This window comes from Hylobates moloch, unplaced genomic scaffold (genome assembly GCF_009828535.3).
Source record: "Hylobates moloch isolate HMO894 unplaced genomic scaffold, HMol_V3 SCAFFOLD_27, whole genome shotgun sequence".
In the NCBI taxonomy this organism is placed as follows: domain Eukaryota; kingdom Metazoa; phylum Chordata; class Mammalia; order Primates; family Hylobatidae; genus Hylobates; species Hylobates moloch.
In genome coordinates, this window is record NW_026652302.1 from 2,291,146 (window position 1) to 2,313,481 (window position 22,336).

General features: G+C 36.9%; 1 long non-coding RNA gene across 4 annotated transcripts in view; it reads left to right on the plus strand.

The window, feature by feature from the left end:
• Positions 1-22,336, plus strand: part of LOC116463105 (uncharacterized) — a 280,319-nt gene that overhangs the window by 143,023 nt on the left and 114,960 nt on the right. For all 4 annotated transcript variants that reach the window (XR_009211992.1, XR_009211991.1, XR_009211993.1 and 1 more), the window contains exon 3: positions 17,868-17,893. This is a non-coding gene — a long non-coding RNA (uncharacterized LOC116463105). The remainder of the gene's footprint in view (positions 1-17,867; positions 17,894-22,336) is intronic.

The window sequence follows — 22,336 nt, forward strand, 5'->3', positions numbered from 1 at the left end:
TTAACAGATAGCTATAGGCAAGAGGAGTCTGTTTACTAGAGGTCAGTTGGCAGAACTTCTATTGTTTTGTAATTATAATTACATTATTAACAAATAATATAAAAATAATTAATGTGGTCTGAAAGAGTAAATACAACATATTCTGAAAAGCCTCCAATATTTAGGCTACAGAGGACTTGACACTGTGGATCACATACTGATCTTAACTTTAGGGTATGACTATGACTTTCAGATGAAGAACAACAGCCGTTATGTTTGTGAATCAAGATCATTTGTATAGTATTCATTTAAGACTAGGTTGACTTTTTAAAATGGTGAACTGAAGATGGTTTCTGGTGCAAAAGGAGTAAGTGTAAAATTCAAATAGACTTGTGAAATTCACAATAATTTACACTTTGATGCTAATGGTGTTAATGAAAATAACTTTTGCATTACAGCACATTTAAAAGGTTTTCAGGAACATTATCTCATTTGAGCCTTGCACCCCTATGAGCTCAGTACTGTACATATAGTCATTACACTAGTTTCAAAGATGAGGAAAGTGAGGCCCCAAGAGATTAAGAGATTTTTCTAAGGCTTTACAATATTAATAGATAACTGTAACTCAAATCACATTATTTTACATTTTGTATTTCCCTATCGTAGCTTGTCATACAACAAAGTATCTTGAGCAGGAAAGCTCAGTAGGGAGCCAAGCAATAAGTTATTATTAGTTTTTTCCCTTTAACTCCATCACTGCATGATTACTACACTAAAAATGCATTTATGTCTGTACAGGTTTGTCTTTTCTACTAGACTGAGACGCAGGAAAACAAGAGATCAGCTCCTTTTTGAATGCCAGCCCTCCTTATCTAGTGCGGGTCTGCTGACACATTAACTTGGCTGAGCTGAATTCTAAGACATGAAGCTTTATCCATTTTAAGATAAGAATATATTCTAGAAGCATGCTATATTATTTCTAAACAAAATCTGTTATTTTGTGATAATGGAAGGAAGAAGAGAACTTGGAGATTGAAAAGGGAGAATACATCTTTATAATAGAATGATTTATATTCCTTTGGGTATATACCTAGTAATGGGATTGCTGGGTTGAATGATATTTCTGCCTCTAGGTCTTTGAGAAATTGCCACACTGGCTTCCACAATGGTTGAACTAATTTACATTCCCACCAATAGTGTAAAAGTGTTCCTTTTTCCCCACAACCTCACCAGCCTCTGTTGTTTTTTGACTTAAAAAAAAAATTTTATTAGTTTATTAGTGTTTGGTTTTCTGTCCTTGTGACAGTTTGTTCAGAATGATGGTTTCCAGCTTCATCCATGTCCCTGCAAAAGACATGAACTCATCCTTTTCTATGGCTGCACAGTATTCCATGGTGTATATGTGCCACATTTTCTTAATCCAGTCTATCATTGATGGACATTTGGGTTGGTTCCAAGTCTTTGCTGTTGTGAATAGTGCTGCAGTAAATGTACGTGTTCATGTGTCTTTATAGTAGCGTGATTTATAATCCTTTGGGTGATATACCCAGTAATGGGATCACTGGGTCAAATGGTATTTCTAGTTCTAGATCCTTGAGGAATTGCCACACCGCATTCCACAATGGTGGAACTAGTTTACACTCCCACCAACAGTGTAAAAGTGTTCCGATTTCTCCACATCCTCTCCAGCATCTGTTGTTTCCTGACTTTTTAATGATCACCATTCTAACTGGCGTGAGATACCACTGGTATCTCATTGTGGTTTTGATTTGCATTTCTCTGATGGCCGGTGATGATGAGCATTTTTTTCATGTGTCTGTTGGCTGCATAAATGTCTTCTTTTGAGAATTGTCCATTCATATCCTTTGCCCACTTTTTGATGGGGTTGTTTGTTTTTTTCCTGTAAATTTGTTTAAGTTCTTCGTAGATTCTGGATATAAGCCCTTTGTGAGATGAGTAGATTGCAAAAATTTTCTCCCATTCTGTAGGTTGCCTGTTCACTTGATGGTGATTTCTTTTGCTGTACAGAAGCTCTTTAGTTTAATTAGGTCCCATTTGTCTATTTTGACTTTTGTTGCCTTTTTAATAGCCATTCAGACTGGTGTGAGATGGTATCTCACTGTGGTATTGATTTGCATTTCTCTAATGGTCAGTGATGTTGAGCTTTTTTCCATATGATTGTTGGCCACATGTGTGTCTTCTTTTGAGAAGTGACTGTTCATATCCTTTGCCCACTTTTTAATGTTTTTTTCTTGTATATTTGTTTAAGTTCCTTATGGATACTGGATATTAGACCTTTGTCAGGTGGATAGATTGCAAAAATCTTCTCCCATTCTGTAGGTTGTCTATTGACTCTATTGTTTCTTTTGCTGTGCAGAAGCTCTTTAGTTTAATTAGATCCCATTTGTCAATTTTTGCTTTTGTTCCAATTGCGTTTGGCATCTTTGTTGTGAAATATTTGCCTGTGCCTATGTCCTAAATGGTATTGCCTAGGTTTCCTTCTAGGATTTTTCTAGTTTTGGGTTTTACATTTAAGTTTTTAACCTATCTGGAGTTTAGTTTTGTATATGGTGTAAGTAAGAGGTCCAGTTTCAATTTTCTGCATATGACTAGCCAGTTCTCCCAGCATCATTTATTAAATAGGGAATCTTTTCCCAATTGCTTGTTTTTGTCAGGTTTGTTGAAGATCAGATGGTTGTAGGTGTGTTGTCTTATTTCTGGGTTCTCTGTTTTGCTCCATTAGTCTATATGTCTGCTCTTCTACCAGTAGCATGCTGTTTTAGTTACTGTAGCCCTGTAGTATAGTTTGAAGTCAGGTAATGTGAGGCCTCCAGCTTTGTTCTTTTTGCCTAGGAGTGCCTTGGCTATTTGAGCTCTTTTTTGTTTCCATATAAATTTTAAAATAGTTTTTTTCTAATTTTGTGAAGAATGTCAGTGGTAGTTTAAATGGAAATCACATTAAACCTATAAATTGCTTTGGGCAGTATGGCCATTTTCAAAATATTGATTCTTCCTATCTATGAGCTTGGAATGTTTTTCCATTTGTGTCATTTCTGATTTTTTTAAGCAGTGGTAAGTAGTTCTCCTTAAAGAGGTCCTTCACTTCCCTTATAAGCTGCATTTTTAAGATATTTTATTCTTTTTGTGGCAATTGTGAAAGGGAGTTCGTTCATGATTTGGCTCTCAGCTTGCCTGTTGGTGTATAGGAATGCTAGTGATTTTTGTATATTTATTTTGTATTCTGAGACTTTGCTGAAGTTGCTTATCAGCTTAAGAAGCTTGGCCAGGAGCAGTGGCTCACACCTGTAATCCCAGCACTTTGGGAGGCTGAGGCAGGAGGATCACAAGGTCAGGAGTTCAAGACCAGCCTGGCCAAGATAGTGAAACCCTCTCTCTACTAAAAATACAAAAATTAGCTGGGTGTAATGGTGGGTGCCTGTAATCCCAGCTACTTGGGAGGCTGAGGCAGGAGAATTTCTTGAACCCAGGAAGTGGAGGTTGCCATGAGCCGAGATTACACCACCGCACTCTAGCCTGGGCGACCGAGCAAGACTCCATTTCAAAAAAGGAAAAAAAAAGAAAAGAAAAAAGCAGCTTTGGGGCTGAGACAATGGAGTTTTCTAGATATACGATCAGAGACATATGCACGTGTATGTTCATTGCAGCACTATTCATGATAGCAAAGACATGAAATCAACTTAAATGCTCATCAATGACAGACTGGATAGAGAAAATGTGGCACATATACACTATGGAATACTATGCAGCCATCAAAAGGGATGAGATTATGTTTTTTGCAGGGACATGGATGGAGCTGGAGGGCATTTTCCTTAGCAAACTAATGCAAGAACAGAAAACCAAATACCTCATGTTCTCACTTATAAGTGGGAGGTGAATGATGAGAAAACATGGACACATGGTGGGGAACAACACATACTGGGGCCTGTCAAGGGTAGTGGGTGGGAAGAGGTGGAGCATCAGGAAGAATAGCTAGTGGGTTCTGGGATAAATACCTGGGTGATGGGATGTTCTGTGCAGCAAACCACCATGGCACATGTTTACCTATGTAACAAACCTGCACATCCTGCACATGTACCCCTGAACTTAAAAGTTGGAAATAAAAAAAAGAGAAAAGGGAGGATAATACTTCAGTGTCTTTTCAAGAGAACCTTGGGATATATTTCATGTTATGAAACTTATTCCTACATTCTTAGGAAAACCATTGACTTATGTTTACTTGTTAAGTCAATGGTTTATCTATTTTTAATGCAATATTTTATTCTTTGTTTCCATTAATTTCTTTATGCTGTGTGTGTGTTTTCTAACTACTTGAGTTGAATGTTCATTTGTGTTTTTTTAAATATTGAAAACATAAGGTTTTGAATTTGAATAAATATTTTATGTCAGCTATTTTTAAGTTACAAATGATTTTATATATCCTTTTTTTACTAATTATAAAAATCTACTCAATTCAGAAAAGCATGAACAAGAAAGTGTCACTCATGATCTTAGCAATAGAGCAGGGATCTGCAAACTATATTTCACAGGCCAAGTCCAGCTCACCGTGTTTTTGTTAAAAAAGTGTTATTGCAAACTAGCCACGCCCATTTGTTTACACAGTGTCTATGGCTGCTTTTGCGTTACCCTTGGTAGAGCAGAGCGGTTGTGACAGAGATCAGATGGCCTGCAAAGCCCCAAATGTTTACTATCTAGCCATTTACAGATTTTTTTTTCTGATTCCTGAATTAGAGAAAACTATCAACATTTTGGTCTCTCTTTTTATCTCAGCTCATTTATTTTTTATGTCAAAACACTGGCGTTTATCTTTTTACCTGTCTGGGGGAAATATTGTCAGTGGTCTTCCTAACGCCATTTTTCCCCCTTAATTCTTATTTAGAGAAACTTGGCTGTTTGAGGGAATGTGCCTAGGTAAAAATATTTAATTTTCTCTACTTTTCTTCAATGAAGAGTGATGTTGGGATATAATTCTGAACAATGAAGGTCCTTCAGTTTCTGATTTCTATAGGGCATACAAACTTAGTAACTTAAATAAATATTGAAAGTTTCTGGGCCTTCTGATCTGGACATGTCTCAGCTGATCGTGGCCGGGCTTATTCGTGTGTCTGTGGGTATCTGGTGAGTTGGGTAGAGGTTGGCTGGACTGGGGGGCTGCAGGTGGGACCATTCAGCTCTTCCTCACGTGTCTTTCATATCGATATAGCTGGTTCCTGGCAGTGAGAGGGAGTTCTCATGGAAGTGCCAGGAGTCTAAGAGAGAAAGCAGAAATGTGCAAGTTCATTTTCGAGTCTTTGCTGTGTTGTTTGCTACTGTCCTGGTGGTCAAATCAAGGCACATATCCAAGCTTGCAGTCACAACCAAAGGGCATAAATATAAGAGGCATGAGAAACTGGGTCCACACATGCAATCGATTTACCAGGTAGACATAGGTAAAAGTGCATGAACAGGGTATCCCTTCCCAAATAAAAAGAGAAGGTATTTCTTCTGCCCAAAAGAGGTATGTGAAGTCTGGAGGTGTAGTCACCATCTTATGCCTTTGAAGTGACATATACAAGAACAAAGCCCGATCTATTTGTTATAGTGAGCACAAAGATAGATCTTGCATTCCTGACGTTCTGTTTTAGCCTCTTGAACAATTGTGGAATGAGTCTGTTGTAGGAGAAAAATAAACCCTTCCTGAATCACCTCCTAGCATAAGGTTTCTGCTAAATATTGCCAAGCATGTTTTTCAGTTAATAATACATTGACAGCATTTCTTATTAGTACATATAAATCTAAATTAGTACATACAAATCCCTTTTCAAAAATGGCTTATAATATATGACTCTACCAAAACTTATTTAATGAGCCTCCTCTTCAAGATATTTAGGTAGCTTCCAGATTTTCAGTATTACAAATCATGCTTCAGTGATCACCTTTGCACATGTATCTTTGCACACTTCTCCAAGTGTCTTTATAGGGTATACCTCTCTGTTAGAGAAATTTTGAAGAATGAACATATTTATGTGGTTAAACATATGGCAAGAAAATTCTGCAAAAAAATTGGTAAAATTGACTCTCCTATCAATAATTTATGAATATACTTATTGTCCCAAAACTGCTCCAAATTTGGGTTTTGAAAATCTTTAAAGATTTTGCCAATCTATTTGAAAAATATATATCCCATATTTGTTTTAGTTGATAATGCTTTGATTTTTAGTAAGATTGGCCCCTTTCCACATATTTGTTATTTACATTTTTAAATGAACTTTCTGCCTATACCTTTGACTCATTTTTCTGCTTGTTTGCCTGTCTTTTTCTTGCTACATTGTATTTGCTTTCTACATACTGTAATATGATTGATTGTTTGTATATGCTTTATGTGTTGTATACATGTTCTCCTAGTTTATTGTCTTTTTCCTTGTTAATGTATATTTTCCATGAAGAACCTCATTTTTGTTCAGAAAAACCTACTAGCTTTTAAAAAATAATGTTTCTGGGTCTTGTCTATGCTTACAAATCCCTTTCTTAAAACTACTAAAAAATTCTAAATTTTCTTTCCATTACTTTTGTCGTTTTAAAATATATCTAAGTCTTCAATCCATTTGAAATTTTTTATGTGTATAGTGTGGGAAGAAATATAACAATTTTCTTTCAAATAAATGACTATTAGTAAAAGTGATCTTTGTTGTATGTGTGTTTGTGTGTGTGTATACACATCTTTGTCAGGTTATGAGTCTTATTTTGGCTTTGAAAAAGATAATAGGAAGATTTTTATCTTTACATGATCTGGAAATGTTTAAATAACCTAAGAATATTTTTAAAAGGCTTGCAGAGATTTCTTATAAAAACTGGCAATTTTGGGGAGTAACTTTATTTCATTTGTTATTTTTGGTCTGTTTAGGTTTTCTATATTTTCTGGAATTTCTTTTGATAATTTATATTTTCCTAGAAAACTATCAGTGGTTAGCTAGTACTTTGTTTTGTTAAAATATTTTTCTACCCATTTGCAGACAATTTACTTTCACATATATTTACCCATTCCAGTTTCTATTTTCTAATTCATTAATTTCTAGTTCTTCTTTATTCATTCTTTCATTTTGCCTTTCTTAGGGATTTTCTTGTTGCTGTTGTTCTTGAAATGAATACTTTATTCAGTACCTTATTGTTCAGTGCTGTAAGTGTTTCAGGCTACCAATTTTCCTCTCTGTACAGCTTTGACCATATGTCTTAGTTTTCAAGTTTCAATACTTGAAAATTAAGTATTTTCATTTTTATTATTTTGTAATTATTCTTTTGACTTATTTCAAGAATACATTTTCTGAGAAGGAGTTTACATTTTTTAAGAGATTGGGTTGTTTTTGCTACATTTCAATTCTGCTATTACTTGCTAGTTTACAGAATTCTAGATGAAAATTAATATAAATTACTTGTACTTTTGGTATCTATTAATGTTTTCCTTGAGGGTTAATATACAATCACATTTTCTAAATGATCTAATGATCTACAGGTGCTTTATGGTGAATTCCCCATTTTTATGGCAATATATAAAATATCTAATGACATATATATATTGTATTTTGCCATTAAATAGACATAAACATGTATTAGTATTTTATATTATTATGTTACTCAGTGTAATCCTTCAATTCCCTTTTCCTAAAGCCCCTGTGATGCTGTTAAAGCAGATTCCTGGGCACCATTCCTAAAGACTCCGATTGGGTGAGTCTAAAATCCAAAGAAAAGCCCTACTACAGTGAGCATGCTCTTTGCTGCATGGGAGATAGGAGTGGCTGAGGGAAGCCCTGTACATTCAGATATTTTGTTTGACAATTTGTGTTTATTTATTCAGCTCAGCTGACTCTGTTTAGCAGCAATACAACTAACTACTTCTTTATCTCCTTCCCCTTTTTGATCTCCAGATCATTTCTTAGGGTTAGAAGTATTATGATATATTGGCACTCTGTGCTCTATCTCAATTTTGTTAAAAACTTATTGTTTGGATTGTAGCCATTTCCTAGTTTCATTGAGCATGGAATTTGCTCTCTCATATTATTTTGCTGCTCTGGTGGTTTTAAAGAGAGATCATTTGCAAGAGAAGTTTTTTTTTATGTATTTTTTCTTTAGTTCTGCTATTTCTTTTATTCATCTCAATCTGTAATCTTATCTATTGCTTTGCAAAGTCTATGTTTCCCTTAATTTTCTGAAGTGCAAAGCATTTTCTGCCTAAAAAAATATTCCAGAGTCAAACTTCTTAATCTAGTTTCAATGTGCTACATTTATATTCTCGTTTTGAAATATTCTTCTTGTATAGTTTCTCCATCTTCTCTTCTTTTCTATTTTATTTCAATAACACAGGCTTATGTATGTTTGATCTCCCTTCTCCCCAGCGATAGTGTGGTTGTATTCTTGGGGTCACTACCTATTTTCCAGGGAATTATTAAGATCCTTCCTTTAAAGTCCATGTTGGACAATTTAGCTAATTCCATATTTCAGTTATTCAGCAGCCTGAGCATGATAGACAGTTTAGTACCTTGTCAGTCACAACTGGGTAATTAGGTAAAATTTTGTGAAACATTTCTTGATGTTTGAAAAATGGTAATAGAGTCCAGTTTGAGAAGATAGAGATAATCCTTTCCTGCCCAGAGATGTAGACATCTGTTCTGGAGTCACCTTCTTCAGGGACAACTTGTCACGCTAGTTTGACAGTGCTTGGGGGAAATGTTCCATGGTCTACGGACTTTCTGTCTCAGAAGGTGAATATGTTTTCTCCACCATGGATCGCTGCCCTTGGTGCTATTGATTGGGAGCTGTGAAAATGTCAGAAATTCAGTCTTTCTCTCATGCCTTATCTTCATCTTCAGCTTTGCCCCTTTAGTACATATTTTGATAGCAATACAATGTACCACAATGCTCTTTGCAGATAAGGAAACTAAGGCATAGAGATGTTAAGTAAATCAATCAGCCCCAAGTTTAGAGATAAAATGTGAACACAGGTGACCTAACAGCCTGACTCTTTACCACTATGCTATCCCTTCTTTCTACCAGTATTTATTGAAGGCCGATGATACAAGGCCCTTAGCTGGTAGGGCATCATAATATGATTTCATGGGAGAGCTTGAGATTTTAGATCTACAGATAATACGTAAGCCTTGTTTAGGCAAAGTACTCACTGTCTCTTCAATTTATGTGTCTTTCAATTTATATGCTTGCTGATGTCTCTTTCTGCCAATTCTCTCCTGGAAATGCACATGGACACTATAATAGCTAAAAGGCATTCAGCCTGAGAGAGCAGAAGGAGAATAGAGGTACAAACCATCTGCAAATGCAATAATCAACCTCTGGATAATTGAAAACTCATTAAATAGTATTATGATTATTTTTCTAGGAGATTTGTCCAAGGCTTTCTAATAATAATCCAAAACACGGTAGTTGTTTTGTAACTTGTGATAGGCCTACTCTTTCAGGTGTCTGCTAAAGATATGATTAAGATGAATTCATTAATTAATCAAACATTCTGTTCAGTTCTTCTTTTTTTTTTCCTTCTAACTGCAGTTGATATTTTTCCAGGGTACAGGAAGTATCATGATTCAATTGGCTGAGGGAAACAAATAGCATTTTTCAATAACAACTCAGTCAGAGGTCAGTTGCCAGGATTTTATTGTTCATCCCCACACAGTAAGATGATTTATTTTCTCTTGTCTTTAGCTTGACACCAATATGAGGCAGCCTAAGTTTCCTCTGCTATGTTTGGTGATTATTTTTTGTAGCCAGGGAAGCATCCTTTCACGGCATGAAGACCTGGGTCTACCAAGGCTTCTGCAGGGAACTGCTGGAGCACAAAGTATTCATCTAAAAGTTTGTTTTAGAGAGACTTGGGAAATTGTAAAAGCTTACCGAGGCAGTACAGCAAATGCAGCCTAATATTAATACCATAGACTACCAGGAATAGCAAGTCTGGAGCAAGTAACCCTGCTTCCCACATCTAGGCTGGCAAAGCTCATTGGTCAGGTTCTCTAAACTATACTCTGCCCATATCCACCTTTACATTCTTTCCAATATTCCAGAAGCTAATATACTCCATAAGGCTAAGAACAAATAATCCAAGTTAATAAAAGCAAGTAAGTAAACAAACACCTATCTGACAGCCTTGCATGGAGCAACAAACCATCTAGGCAGTCCTTACAGTTCTGAAGTTTTCCTCTCACATTCAGCAGAGCTCTCAACCATCCTTCTGGATTTTGCCATATTGTTTAGCTCTTTCCCTTGACAAACAAATGAGAAAACTTAAATAATAGTTGTAATTATGTAGGTTATTCTACTTCTCAATAGAAGTATGATGCAGGGTATTTTGGTCTGTCTTGAACTAGGCTGCCTGGTTTTTGTAGAATCACGGACTGACTTCCTTCATGCCATTTGGATTTTTTTAGCCTCTGGGTTCTTCTCCTCAACTCTACTGTAAGAGCCAGTAGTATTTATTGAAAGAATGCTATGTTTCTAGGCATTTTACATCATTACGTTTAATCCTCCCAAGAACCCTAGCAGGCATCTATACTAATTCTGTTTCACAAAGAAAGAAATTGAGTTTGAACTAGTAAGTCGTGGAACCTCTGTCTGAGCCTGAGACTCGACTCAGGACTCTCTCATTCAAAGTAACCATAGAAATTTCAGTTTATATGAAAAGGAGAATCTTTATGCCAATACAAGTTTTCAGGGTTTGAGGAAGATATCAATGAAACCACCACGAACTGGTTCACTTTATTGTTTCTCACAAAACATAGTTGTTGTAAGCTTTTTTGCTTAGATTTTGCTTTGTGCACAGACTGTTTCTATGTAGCACAGCATGAAAGGAAGAGAAATTATTCAAAATCCAGTAACTTCTGTGTTGATAAATATGGATATCAAATCCAGATGATACAGATTCTTGTTTTTGGAAAGGAGAAATAAAGAGGCAAGGTTTATGTAAAGAGGATTAAAGAAACTTCTCCAAAATCCAACAGCACAAAGGGATTTTTATTAGCTTTACAAACAAGAATAGAAATTTGAACAGTTCATAAACTCTAAGTCAGTCTGACCCTTTCCCAGGAAACACGAATTCTCTTTCCAGTGGGTAACAATCAGTGTTGGCTTAGTCAGCACCTGTCCCCCTTCTTCCCCATTTCATTTGTTTCTGCTAAGAAACTGGCAATTATTTGCATTTAAGGTCTTCCATATTGATGATACTTGAAACTGTGAACTGGATTTGCTGTCTGAGGTAGGAGGTAAATAGAGATAAAAGGAAATTAACACTAGCAGCAGGTGAAGAAGATACCAGCAGTTTTGGAAAGGTGAAAGAACTACAATGCAATAGCCTTACCCCCTCCAAAATCAAGGGCAGAAAGCTATTTAAGAAGGGGTCATCACTAGAGTCAGATGCTATGTTGAGTTCAAGAATGACAAAAACTGATCAAGGGGCCATTAGTTTGAATGATTAAGGGGGCAATAATTTCTTTTCATAATGCTATTTTAGTTTTCAGTGGTAGGGACAAAAGCTTTAAAAAGGGAGAAGTAAAAGGGCCACATCCATGTGGGCTACTGTTATATTTATTCTATTATTTAATTGTCCTGATATTCTTTCCTAGTAATCCAACCTAAATGCTGATCAAAAATTGACTTATGTATGTATGTAGTTATTAACACTGAAGTGATTTAAAATAAATTTTAAAAATACCAAAGGCTAATTTTTCTCTCCTGGAAGCTGAAATGACTGCACTATTAGGACCATTTTGAGCAGATAATTTATTATACAAGGTGAAATCTCACTGGGTATGCTGCCCAAGTAACCTTGTTTAGAAGGAGATATATGTTTTTGGTTTAGTTTAAAAGAGGTGACTAGGAGAAGAGAAAACAGCAAATTACAAATAAGATGCAATGCCTACTTTGGGTTTTTTAATTTTTTCCCTGCTCCCAAGTCTATACAGCTCAATGAGCCACAATGAGCATAATATAATAAGGTGTTCATAGTTTCCCTTTACAGACTTTCCGGCAGACCAGCCCTAGAAGTTCTGTAGCTGTACACTGATGCTCTAACACAGGGGAGGCTGCATTTCTATAGGTGCTACCACTGATCACACCACCTGAAAATGCTGAGTGAATTGCTTTAAAGAACGTGGCTGTCAGACCTCCATAGCATCAAGTTTGTATTCATTTAGTTAGAACTAGGAGCAACAACAGAGAAATGACAATGACTAAAATCAAGAGTCTCTGATGACCAGGGAAATTGTTACAAATGTCCAGGGTATATTGATTCCAAATCAGGGTATTTTGAATCAGGGTATGATGCAGGGTATTTTGGTCTGTCTTGAACTGGGGTTCAAGGCCCCATGGTGTTGTTTGTGTGATTATGAACAAGTTATTTAACCTCTTGATGTGTGTCCTCCTTGTATAAAAGAATAATGACATAGTGACATCTGGACCACAAACTGTCCTGCAAAGTCATAGAGAGAGGGCCAGTGTAAACCCTCAAGCAACTACACGTGAAAGTTATTAGTGTTGTTAGCATTTCTGTCTTGATTCCCCCAATGCTTGATTTTATATTTGGCATTAGAAATATTTTCTGGACAGATCTGCCAAGGTAGAAAATGTTAGCAATTGAGAACTATTTTGAAATGATCCTTTTATTTTGTATCTAAAAATCAAAACCCCCAAATCCAACAAATAAACAGCATTACCAACCTACAAGCAAACTGAACTACTGAGAGAAGTAATTTTCTTGACATTGTCCAAGTAGTGAGTGGAAATCCCTAGAAAAAAACACATTCTTGGACTTCCAGATTTTTATGTCTTCATGCAGCATGATAAACACAAGTACTCAATAATTAGGTGTTTTAATGAGAAAATAAAAATAAGAGGCATCTTTTTCTAATGAATCAGTTGCATCTTTCTGTGAAATAAACCCAGCTTCTAACATTTTCTTCAGGGTAGTTGTGCCTCTCCACCTCTCTCTATCAAGCTGTAGCAGGAAAAGCTGTATTATACCCTTACTCTGCCCCTTGGAATGAGGCCATGGCGGAATGGTCCAGAAACGGGCACCTGCCCCTAGGAAATGCTCTGGGAATTTTCTGTCTGGATTCTGAGGGTATAAGTTGTGAAATTTGGCAGCTGTCAGTGGCCTTGTTTGCTGTATAAATTTCTGGAGTCCTAGAGAGGTGGTTTGGAGGGAGGAGAAGAAAGGAGTAAAGAGAAGAAGAAGGGTTGGGGAAGAAGAGGGAAGAGGAGAAAGCTCTTGTATGGAGTGGAAAAGACACCAGTATGAAGCCCAGGTATTTTCCATCTTAGTTTCAGGCTAGACCATTTATTTCAGCAGGCTAGTGTTTCTCTCTGGATCCTTTGACAGACACACTGGTGAGCATATGGACTTTGGGGTCAGCGGAACTGAGCTTGAATCCTAGAGTCACATTTACTGGCTGTGTGACCTTAGGAAAGTTATTTAAATTCTAGAGTCTCAGTTCCTTAATCTATATAAGAGGATAAAAAGTTCCCATCTTGTAAAGTTTTTCTAAAGCTTAAATAAGATATTGTGTGCAAAATGCTTAATTCAAGCCGTGCACAAATTAGATACCTAGTAAAATGCAGCCATTAGAATCATAGATTTTTGAAATTAGGGAATGCTAGGGCAGAAAGGATTATTGGAAACCATCTGGCTCATTGATTCTCATAAGACCCTTCAGAGTCTTAAGTGCTCTCTAAAGACAGACAATACAGGAATAAAACAGGATCTCTGCACCTCCACTCTTACTTCACACGGAAAGCCTCTATTTTTGTGTCATATTTTGGAATTTCTAGTTTAAAAAGTAATATAAGGGAAGACTTTTGCAAAAGGAAAGTTTGAAAAAAGATATTCTAGTGCAACTTACTAACTTTATAAATGAAGAAACTGAGACACAGGAAGTCAAGTGATTTGCTTCTTTGCCCATCTTGTCAGGGAATTCTGGGGGTATACACACTCTTCATTAATATCAGCAAGCCCAATGCCAGAATATTCAGCCATTGGCCCTCCTTCCATGGTAGCTTCCCCAGATTCAAGGCTACAGTCAAGAGTGGCTCCAGTCTGCTTTGCCCATTCTAGGCACCAGGTTCTGATTGAAATTACAGAGGGAGGCTCTGATCAGATTAATTATCTAAAACTATTTCTGAAGACAGTGAACAGACAATTAAAAAAATGTGATGTCTAAACCCATGCTGTGGAATAAAAACTCTATACTGTTCTCTCAAGTTATTTAGGCAAAATTAAAAACAAGGAACTCTGAAGAATATAAAGTAGACTTTGAGATGAACTTCCGACTCTTACTGGAAATTGGTAAAGTCTTTAGTCATGTATCATTAAGGGAATTGCCTCTGTTATGGTCCAGTCTAGATGTCTCTTCATCATTCATGTTCTGCTGATACAGTTCATATCCCGCCCCAGACTGGGATGACATTTTCACTTTCTTCAATCAAGCTTTATTCATGATTACTGTGAAATTTTTAGTATCTGCATCTGCAATTGCTCAAAAATGATACTGTAAGTCAACTGATTTCTAAGAAAGCTTCAATTCTGAAAAATGCCTGTTGCCAGTTAGCAACTCATAATGATTAAAATGACATTAATGGACAATGTTTATTGAGCACTGCAGTGCTTCAGCTGGGTCACAGATTGACAGGAAGACCCCCCTCACCCAGCACACACACACGTACTGCAAGGTTAGATTAGGTTCCTGATCTAATTAGCCAAGGATGCAAACCTAATCAGAAGGGAGGTGGCTACACAGGAGAAGAGCAGATGCTGCGAATCTCAGCATAGCTTCCTGGGCTGCCCTCAAAATCTAACGGGAGCCCACAGCTTCCAGAGGCTCTGTCCATACAAGGTGCACAAAGGGTCTTTCTTGACATGGCACTGCCCTTTAATATTCAAGGTGTCCATCATTTTCTAGATGGAATTGTCTAACAACCTATTTGCCTCTTGAACCCAATTCAGTGTCTGCAACATCTCATCTTCAGCAGGGGAGTAAGAAGTGTCAGGGCCTGGATGTCCCAGAATCAAATCTCTGCTTTCAGATTTTCAGGGTCCTGGGAAAGACTCAATTTTCCATTCACCAAGTGCCCTGGCTCTCATGCATCATCTCATTGAATCCCTGGGAAGAGCTATTACAGGTTCACAATAATTATCCAAAACCCTCAGGGTCATATAAATTTTTCAATTCAGAACTTTCAGATTTCAGTCAAGCTGCGTAGTGCATGTACCATATATTTAATTTGTACCACCTCCAGTGGGGTCTGAGGCAGCACCCCATAAATAATCACTTTATAAGAGGAATAAATAAAGGCTATGAATTGACTTATCTTAGTTCGGTCAGGATCTGCTGCCAAACGTGCCAAATGCTTTTGTGCCAAAAGTCTTTTGGCTCTAAGAACATTTTGGACATTGCAATGCAGATTACATTTGTTGACCTACATTATTATCTTCATCTTGCAATGGAGGAAGCGGAGGCTTAGAGACAGAACTTAAGAACCTTGCCCAAGGCAACAGCCAGTAAGTGGTGGGATTAACATTCAGAGTTAGGCCTGTCTAAATTCCAAGCTCATATCTTTAATCACTCACCATAACCTAGCTGTGGCTCCCTTTCAATTTGAGAGAGGTTTAAAGGTTCGATCTCCCTCTAAGAGGAACTTGACTAGGGGGAGGATAGTGAGACACCTTGGGTGCAAAAGGAAGGGGACATCCAAATCTCAGTAATCAAGACAAATCAATTTTAACATAATATACTTACAATTAAAATTAATGCAAAAAATCCTCAGTTTAAAAAATATCAAAAATTTAAATCAAGATGGGATCAGCATTACTGACCTTTAATTTTGCCTCAAATGCCCATATGGCTGTCTAAGAGCTGTGTGAGTACTGCTGTATCTAGTCTCTGCTTTCCCTGCAATAAGAAAAGGTATGATACCGCATTCCTTTTGGCAAGAAGGGTGACTCCAGAGTGGGTCCCAAAGGAAGTGGTTCTTCAGTGTACGGAATTCATGAACACTACCATGCTTCCTGATTACCAGGGTTAAACATCCCTTCTGGCTACAGAAACCCAATATCATTGTTGAACTGTTTCATTCCAGCCTCAATTATACCAAGAGAAGAAAGGTTATGTTTTGTAGACACTTCAACAAAGTTAAGGGATTGGAATGGAAAGGTTTAAGATGCTCTACTATCAAGTTCACAATTGTATCTGTGAGGCCTAGTGAGAAACGGAATCCACTCCAGTGAAGAGAGTTTAATGAAGGAATTACTTATGGGGTGAGGAAACAGAAAGGATATTAGGACACTCAGAGAGGAGCAATAGTAGGTTGCTGATACTGCCCACTAGCCCAAAGGGGAGCAGGGGAAAATGGTGGTCCTAGAATCCGAGAACTGATTGGTGAAAAGGAGCTGTGAAGCGGAAGCTATGGTTGTAGAGCAGCACTGCCCCAAAGCAGGGAGGGAGAGGGGAAAAATCCCCCAGCCTCTTGCTCCCTTACTTTATCCAATCTCATGCCAGAGCCTCCCATGGGCTGGACCCGTAGGAAATAGCCGGAAGTGGGCCTGGCTGGTGCTGTGAACGCGGGTCAGTGTGGAACACAGAGAAAGGCATCAGAGGGTGGAGAAAGGATCTGGGGCAGGGAGAAACTGAAGGGAAACCACAAAAGTTTTGTTCATTGATTTTCACAAGCTCACCATCAAGTACACAGCCTATTTCATGACACAGTGAAAGCAGAAGGAATACAAAGACAGTTGCTTTAGCTAATGATTTCACTATCACTTAAAATGAAATTATTGTATGCAAAAATCACTATTGAGTATTATTACGTTGGTGCAAAATTGATTGCCATTAAATGGCAAAACTGCAATCAGTTTTGCACCAACCCAAAATTCCCATTGTGCAGAAAAGAGACTGATTTTATTTTCCTTTTTAATAAAAGAAACATTTATATAGAAAAGAAGATGGTTCATGTTAATGTGAGTCCCTGGCAATATGACGCAGATTTCCTTATTATCCCATTCAAAACAATAAGAGAAAGATAGGAGATAAGGCATTGAAGATTTTAAACCCTAAATAATCCGTCTGAATCAGCATTCAAAGACAACAAAAGGACTCAATGGGGATTTAAGTAAAGTGGCTATTTTTATACATCATTTTAAGAGCATGGTTAAAAAGTGATGGCCATTGATTTGGTATGACTCATGGCCACTGACGTGGATATATTCTCTAAATATATGAGACGTCTATCCTGGGGTAATTACAGATTTCTTTTCCATATGAGTGACTACGTTGGGATATTATTTAGGCTTCTGATAAGTAAGGAGGATAAGGAGAATGAGAGCAAGATGCTCTACCTGTTCCTGAGGACCACCAAGGAAAAAGATGCTACTTAGGCCGCAGAACTCTTAACGCTAGTGTCTTTTCACATCTTTATGATTTCATGCCAAAATTTAAGACCAAATTCCTTGTTTCTGTCTTCTAGCACCAAATTCCTTTAGCTGCTGCTTGGCTCAGTTCTCGATGGGTCAGCTGGATCTTAACAATGTCTAAAATATTAACTTTTCACATTCCCCTTTGGTATAGTTGGGTAAAGTACTTGAAGCCAATATAAGTCACTGTTAGAAAATACTATTAGAATTTTTCTCCTACAAATTATATCAGATAAAGAATATACAAATTTTTAGAAGTATTTTTCAGGCTACCTGTCTTATTGGTTGAATCTAGTTTATGCTGATAGCACTCTTTCCTCCTTAGTGTGGATGCTTAACCACACTTTCAATATTTGGTTCATTTTTCTGTCTCAGCTTTTCCCTTCCCACTTGAACAAAATTAAATATCTATTTTTTAACTTTTGTCTTTCAGAGACCCACAAAGGAAGAGATACTGAGGTAAATTTTCAGAATAAATTAGATTTGGGAAAATGCTTATTAATTAAGTTATATATAGTCAATGTTTATTGTTTATTCTTTATATAACATTGTGTTATATGCTGGGAATTTAAAGATAAGTAAGGCTTACTCCCTTATTTTCAGAAATATCAAATCTAATAAGGAAAGCAAACAGGTAAAGATGATTTCATTTAATATGCTAAAGGTAATAACAGAAGTATAAATAATTTTTTCTGGATACAGGCATTCTGAGCCCACTCATAAATTACTGGCAAAATAAATTCAAATACTTATTCTTTCATTCTTAGAATGTTGCCCAAAGCCTTTATTTGTAAAGCTACATGTTTTTTGACTTGCTTTATCAGTTGTATAGAGTAGGATAGCAGTGAATCTTTATATTATAAACATTCATGCTGACAACAAAACGGTGTGTCACTTTTGTTGCATAGAGAGAAACATGTGATTGCAGTGTGCACTTGAAAGATGAAACTTTATAAATATGACTACTTTGGCATTTAACTTAGAGGTCATGTAGATAAATGCATATGTTGGAAAGTCTGAGAGTCCTGGATTTGACTTTTGGTTCTGCCATTTACTAGTTGTGTGAAAGGTTACATGAAACCATTTGAAAATAAAAACATTAATTTTTAAAGCAGGAATGAAATACCCATCTAAGAGCATGGTGGTGATAACTCAATCATATAACATGCATTTGGAAAACATAATTCCCATCAAAATCATCCAATAAATGGTAGTTATTATTATTACTTAATGACTCCAAAAATTGCCTGTATTATATAATCCTTGCTTATAAAATTTTCTGTTAAGGAATCACAAGGATCATCATTGCTCAACGAATTAGCTTATAAATTATAATTTCAATGTATGTAAGTATACAACTATAGAATAATTTTTTTAATGATAAAACTGACCCTCACTCACTTTCAAGATAATAATACTGAGATTTAGAGGGCTTTAGTAACTTGCCCAAGTCACTGAGGTGTTTAGAGAATAAAACAGCTATTAACCCCAAGCAGTGCCTTGCACTTCAGAGTTTACTTGTCCTCCCTGCTCACTTCATCCCCTCTCCCTGTAGTTTCCATCTGCATTACAAATATTCCTTTTCTCATGAATATTTCTGATTCATGCTCCTTTGACAGGGAAGCTAAGCTGTTCTATCACTGATGAGGTGCGAATGAATTGCTGTTATTAATACAAACAGAGGCACCCTCTGGGTATTATGCATTTATCAGATCAAGCATCAAAATATGAAACTACAAAAACAACTAATGAAAACAAAATGAATATTGTTAGCTAAATTAATGCTATCATCTTCCTCAAGTGTGTCTTCAAAATGAAATGGTCCAAAGGCAAAAATAGAACAAGCTGAGAACACTTAGTTCCACAGTGTAGAGGGTTTGAAACACAGACTTAATTTCCAACGTGTTAAATTGCTCAAGTGTCAGTGGTGATAAGTATCAGCATATGAAGACCCCCCCCCCAAATTCAATATTCTCCTTCTCAGCAGATCTAATAGAATTATAACATAACACAACAACAGCCACGTCAACAAAACGAATCTGCAGTTTGAAGCCTGACCCAGAGATCCCCTCTCTGCTTCCTGCTGTAGGCGTTTTAAAGCCATTGCCACTGTTCCTTTCTATTGCCAAAATACTTGTTTTAGTGGTCTCTACAAATGATTCAGATGGAGCAGGGATACCAAATCAAGGGACCATGTTACTATGCATGATTGTTTGTTGAAACTATGTAATGCTCTTGAGGTTAGTGAAATTAGCATCTGTACCTGTTAAACTCATTTTCACTCCTTTTCGAGTCAGTGCCATTCTTTAAGTGGTTTAGCTCTTTGTGATCAATGCTTATAAAAGAAATGCATTAGAGGCTGTATGTGCTGGGAGCATGGTGGTTGGTCAAGCTTCCTTGGTCACCTGAAGAGTTGCCTTGACTTGAGGACGGCAGTGATTTGAATAGCGTTGGTTCAAGGTAGTTTTGTCATTTAAAATAATATGTGGGAAAGGGGCTGCTTATGATTCCTTTATGTTTTCTGCATGTCTCAGTGAGGATGAGATTCTGCTTGAGGAACTCTAGGTAAGAACAGGTAGGATGATTCCACTTTGAGGAAAGGTACTTTGTTACTAACATTGGTAAGACAGCTTCTGCTATAAATGCTCTTCACAATCCACATGTAGAGAATTCTGGACAACAGTATCAGCCCAGATACCAGAAAATGCACAGTGAGCATGACATGCTCATCGGCTGAGGCATTCTGACTGCAGCTGAGGATGCAATGATATTTTACTTGAGATTCAGGAATGCAGAGGATAGATTCTGTGGGAGAAAGAAAAGCTTTGTTTAAATAACTGATCTAAAGACATTACAACGTTAGCTGCTTTCACTCCTTCAAATCCAAAATATTGCTTAATATTTGATTTGCTTTGCATTGAGAATTTGGAAGTAAATAAGATATAGTCTCTGGCATCCAGAGGGTCACAGTCAAATAGGAAAGGTATGGATGGATATTACCAAAAAATATGAGAGATTCTTTAAGTTCGGAAAACTTAAAGGAAAAGGCAGATTGATTCTCTAGCGCTGGCTGCAACGGGCGATTCCTCAGAGAAGGCAGGAGAATGATTGGCACCTGAGCTAATTCTTGAAGAACACATAGAAATTCTCTGGACAAGATGCAAAAGTATTAGAAATGGAGAATATAATATATGCAAGGAATGGTACTGATGGAAGCTGTGATAAAAAAATGGCCATTTTGAGGGCTTTTTGAAAAGTGTCAGATTATCCATTTAGTTTCCTTGCATTCATTTTATTTTATCTGGAAGAAAATAAATTAGTAGCACATGAAAAATAAGAAAAACAGGCCGAGGTGGGCTTATCACGAGGTCAGGAGATCGAGACCATGCTGGATAACACAGTGAAACCCTGTCTCTACTAAAAATACAAAAAAATAGCCGGGCATGGTGGCAGGCGCCTGTAGTCCCAGCTACTAGGGAGGCTGAGGCAGGAGAATGGCGTGAACCCGGGAGGTGAAATTTGCAGTGAGCCGAGATCGCGCCACTGCACTCCAGCCTGGGCGACAGAGTGAGACTCCGTCTCAAAAAAAAAAAAAGAAAAATAAGAAAAACAAACAAAGCATATGTTCTTGTTAGTCTTGAGGACCTAAATATATATCATAAAATTTTTACATACAGACCATTCTCAAACTGGCTATTTTTATGAAACTGTTGAAATATTTCAGGTACCCCACTGACCACTACCATTCAGTGATGATTGGAGGTTAAAATTTATAAAGAGACTTTTATATTCTGATAAAATGATAGATGTTTATGCTATTCCACAACTGTACCACCTTTTCAAATACGATTCCATTACTATTGCTTCTTAGATGACTTGATGCTGGATCACATTGGATATGATATTTCATGCTGAAACTCCCTAATATGCTCCTCAATCTGACATTTGAATTGCCTTAGGGGAAATTTCTAGTCAAAAGCTTGCATAACTTCATGTCACAGAAATTAAAGGAGTAGCTATTTACACAAATAATATTTTTAACATGCAGGAAAGAATTCTCTTTTGAGTCAGTAGAGTATGGGAAATAATAAATTCTTGGAAATCTGTTAAGGTATAGATGCCCAGGCTTAGAAAGTTTTACCAATAAGCTACTTATAAATTCAAAGACATAAAGTGTAGGTGCTACACAAATAACGGCCATATTGAAAATGTTTCCTATTCAGAAATTCTTAGCATGAAGCCTAGAAATGAGGTCACTAAACTACTTACATATCTTGGCATCGAATGTCCTGGTCATTGCAGAGAAACCTTAAACTACTAACAGCACTGGGAATGTTGAGGTGTTAGTGAAAGCATTCATATATAGCATGAGTGTAAGGGAAGCCAATATTAAGTATGGTATATCATTCATTATTAAAGATGCCTTTTGTGATATTTTTCAAACTATTTGCTGATAATATTGAAAGAACTATGTGTTCTCCAGCAATGTGACACTTAATGAATAATGAACACTTTTAAATTTTCTTACTATGTGTTAGGTATGGCATTAGCATTCTGCAATGCAAAAGATGAAAGCAACCAGTCTTTGTCCTGGTAGAAGGCAAAGTGTACATGGTTGCTGTGGCTGGAAGCTGTGTTGCTTTCTTCACAACCAAGCTTACCGCGTCAAAACAAATGAGCCAGGAAAAAACCTTTTCTTGAGGGAAAAACTTCACAGAATCTAAACACTTTAACTGTGATTCTGATCTATTTATTTCTCCTCTCCTTCCTTACACTCTGTCATGTCTGGAACCCAGCAATGATTACAGTCACAGGACAGAGAAGAACTGTTGGGGGCAGAGTTTGTAGATAGATCATGTAGAACCTTCTAGACCATGGCAGGATTTTTGAATATTACTTTGA